Source organism: Heterodontus francisci, chromosome 11 (assembly GCF_036365525.1).
Source record: "Heterodontus francisci isolate sHetFra1 chromosome 11, sHetFra1.hap1, whole genome shotgun sequence".
Taxonomy (NCBI): domain Eukaryota; kingdom Metazoa; phylum Chordata; class Chondrichthyes; order Heterodontiformes; family Heterodontidae; genus Heterodontus; species Heterodontus francisci.
The window spans coordinates 78,574,268-78,578,757 of record NC_090381.1 but is presented as its reverse complement, the minus strand read 5'-3'; positions in this window follow the sequence as shown (position 1 = coordinate 78,578,757).

Here is a 4,490-nt window from a genome sequence, read left to right as displayed (position 1 = left end):
TGTTGGTACACCTTATCAAATAAAACCCAGCGGAAGTAATATTCTGTGCGCGTCAGAAGACGCTCCTTACTCCGAGGAGACCATCTGGCTGGTTGAATTTTCAGAATCTTATTTTTATGTCAATAATTAATTACTTGGTTTCATTAAGTATTGAGAAAGTTAGGGTTCGTCAATGGATTGATGCTCTGCAGTTTAAGGCACTAAATAAATGAGGAAAATTCAGGTTCAGTCCCTCCTCTGAGATGCATGGTTTCAATCAGGACTCTCGTGTAGGTATTACAAACACTCTCAGTGTACCTGACTAGGATTGAGAAAAAGATTGGGTACGGATTGTTTTCTAATAACCGTTGTAAGAAAGTGTATCAAGACTGTATGATGACGGGGTCAGGCTCAGTGTTAAACCATAATAGGATATCCCAGTAGCATTTACTATTTGGACCCAAATATGAAGGTGACCATGAGGTATGTAAGGACTATGATTAAGACACTTCATCCTACTATGTTGTCACCGCATCGACAAGTGTCAGCTTGGCTCAGTTGGTCACATTCTCGAGTCAGGTTATAAATTCAAACCGTCCATGAAAAAAAAGTGTAGAACTGAAGGAATACTATGCAGACAAAGCGGTTTTTTTTTGTTTGGATTAGATGTTAATCTGACTGTCGTCTGTCCGTTCAGGTGGATGTAAAGGGTTGAATGGTGATACTGGAGTGCTGGTTTGGAGCAACAATTTTCCATTAAAAGTTCATTAGTGATTTCAGGTGTGCCACATTAAGGAGCCTCCCATTTTGGGGAGGAAGGGTACCTGGAGGGAAAATTAGGAAACGATAATCTTACTTTTTGGTAGCCATTTTTAGAGTGATATTTGGTGATTATTTTGGAACAGTCAGGTATGGCACAAGGCATAAAGGATCAGGTTCCAAAAACTGGAGAAAATATCTCAAAAAAAGCAGAAGCCTCACAACACCCCTCCCTCATTTACTAACAAAAGGTAAATTCATCTTGGAGTCAGTCATTTATGGCAAAGAAGGAGGCCATTCAGCCCATGCTGGCTCTCCAATGAAGCTATACAGTCAATCTCACTCCCCAGCTCGATCTCTGTAGTCCTGCAAGTCAACTTCTCTCAGGTGGCCATCCAGCTTCCTCTTGAAGTCATTGATCATCTCTGCTTACACCACCCTTGTGGGCAGTGAGTTCCAGGTCATTAGCACCTGCTGTGTAAAAAAAAGTGCTTCCTCATATTCTCCCTGCATCTCTTGCCCAGAACCTTCAACCTGTGTCCTAGTCCTTGTGCTATTTGTTAATAGGAACAGTGTTTTCCTTGTCTAACTTATCTAAACCGGTCATAATCTATTCTATTAAATCTCTCCTCAATCTCCTTTGTTCTATGGAGAACAAACCCAGCTTTTCCAACCTAACTTTGTAACCAAAATCCCCCATCCCTGGAACCATTGTGATAAATCTGCTCTGCACCCTCTCAAGGATGCTCACATCCTTCTTGAAGTGTAGTGACCAGAACTGGACGCAACATTCCTCTTGGGGCCTGACCTGGGCTTTATAAAAGGTTCAGCATAAATTCCCTGCTTTTATACTCAATGCCTCTATTTATGAAGCCCAAGATCCCAAATGCTTTGCCAAGCACTCTTTCAATATGTCCTGCTACCTTCAAAGATTGATGCGCATGCACTTCCAGGTCCATTTGTTCCTGCACACTCTTTTAGAAATGTGCCATTAAGTATATATCACCTTTCCCTATTCCTTCTGCCAAAATGCATCACCTCACACTATTAAATTCCATCTGCACTTCTCTGCCCATTTTGCTAGCCCATGTCCTGTTGCAGGCAGTTCATATCATTCTCACTATTTGCCGCACCTCCAAGTTTAGTGTTGTCTTGTAATTACTGAGATTCCCAAAAATATCACAGCCACGTGTCGCATAACTATTCCAGATATTGAATCTCAGCAAACCTTTCTGCTGTAGGCTGGGAAGACAGTGGGTCTAACCCTGTCATTTGGCATCCAAACCAGTTAACTTTTTATTAAAGGTTATTGAAAATAATTTCCCCCCAGCTGCCATAAAAAACATAAGAAGAGTAGGCTCTTCAGCCACTCGAGTTGGTTAGATCTGAACCTCAACTCCATTGATCCACATTCCTTCTCACCATTAGCTAATAAAATTTAACAATATCAATCTTGAAGATTTCAATTGCATTCACAACCATTTTGGTGGAAAGAATTCCAGTTTCTACTCCCTTTTGTGTGAAAAAAGTTTCCTGATTTCACTCCTAAATGGACCAGTTCTAATTTTAAGATTATACTCCCTTTTTCTGGATTCCCACACCAAAAGAAGTAGTTTATCCATATCTACTGTATCAAATTCCCTTGTAATTTGAAAAATTTTGATTAGATAACCCTTCACTTTTAAATTCAAGGGAGTACAGAATAAGTTTATGCAAGCTACACTCATAATTTAACCCTTTAAGCCCAGGTATCATTTTGTTGAAATTGCACTGTATCCACTCCAAGACCAGTATTTCTTTCCTAAGGTTTGGTGCCTAAAAGTGAACTCAGCACTCCTAATGGAATCTGACCAAGGCTTTGTACAATTGAAGCACCATTTCCTCACTTTTGTATTTGAACTCTCTTGAGGTAAAGGACAACATTCCATTAGCCTTTTAATGACTTGTTCTACCTATCCATGCACTGTTAGTGATCTGTGTATATGGACACCAAAGTCACTTAGTTTCGCATCATTGCTCCTAGTTTTGCATCATTAAGAAAACGTTTCTATTTGTGTTTCTCAGATCTAAAGTGGGCGACATATATTGAACTGCCATACATTGTTTTACCTACTCACTTAGTTTTGATTAACGTACACAAATTGACAATCTTCTTCTCTCAGGAAACATGCATGCCTATGGATATTGAGTGAAGTCAGGCTCAAACTCAGATGCAATGTCTTCCAGTCTTCTGACATTTACTGATTGAGCTCACATAAACAATGGGCATTTAGAGCAGGTGCCAGAGGACATCCATGGAGTCAGACCCCAGCAAGACTCAACCTCTTGATAAAAGGAGATGGGGGAAAAAAGGAAGAAATATTGGCAACAAAAAAAACCCCTCCACCATTCAGGAAACAAGGGAGAGGAAATTCACTATTACCGTCTGGAGCTTCTGACAATTTTTGACAATGCATAAAATGCAATATAAGACAACTAAAAGTAGTAATTTTAAATATATGTAATGTATAAATTCTGATACTATTTACCACAAAAATCACTATCGGGTTTCACTATTGTGGCAGGCAGTTTGCTGATCAAAAGTTACTAACTGATAATGTAACGAATGAGGAAGCAGTATACCAGTCTGCTTAATTTTAAATAGTTCCATATTTAACATCTCTGGCCCACAGCTGCTGCCAAATTATCTACATAAGAATTTAAGAAAATATGGAGCAAAAAAAAACTTTGAGCAATCAATAAATCACTTTTTAAAATAATGTAATTTTCTTTCCTTCCATCGAAAACAAATCATGAGGGAAGTAAGTAACCAACCCAAGACTTACAAGAAGAAAAAAAACTGAAAATTCTCCTATATTGAAAAGGTAATATGGTAAAATTTCCAGGATAGTAGTCTAATATTGCAATCCATGTTATTCAACACTTGCACTTCACAAATTACTTTTCTATAGTCCTAAAAGAATAGCAGGCAAAGTGTTCTATCACATCTTTGATCATGTTTAATCCATGCATATTGTTATAGTCTTCCCATTCTTAAATTGGATACTTGTCCAGCTCCTTTTTAATAACATGTTGCTTAATTACTTGAATTATTAATTCCATATTTTTGAAAAGCAAGTCCTATCTTTTTAAATTCAGTTCCCCTGTGTTGCTGCCAACATGCAGCATTCTTTCAGTCAAGGCAGGATAGACTATGTCACAATTAATCATTCTGTAATGCAGATAGTGGCCTTATGTAAAGAGAGAGAATAGGTCTTCCTGTGTTAGAAAACTCTATAATTTAGTGGAGAGTGTAGAAAGATTTAGTTCAACAGTGTATGTGAATTCACCTGACTGATGTTGGTGACTTCTGGTCAGTACACTTTAGTGATTTCATCAACATTTGCTGGTTAAATAAAACTAAGTTTGCCACAGAAAAATGTAATAAATACACAAGCAGATATTAAAAATAAGCGATAATTCTTTGCCAATTGACTTTAGACCAGGATACTTCAATGGAAATGGTTCCTTATTTTTGTGACACTCCTCAATACAGTTTATTAAAAGTGAAAGTAAATTACAGTAGTACATTTTGTTCAGAATTATTTTGATTTTTCACTAAAGTGAAAATGGTTTACTGTAATGCTCATTTCAACTGTTTTACTTACATTTATTCTTCCTGTTTGCTCTTTTCCTTTAACATTCCATTTATTACTTTCAAACAGTCTACATCCTGCTATTTATGTAACTACTTTGAGTTCCTGTGTGTATGT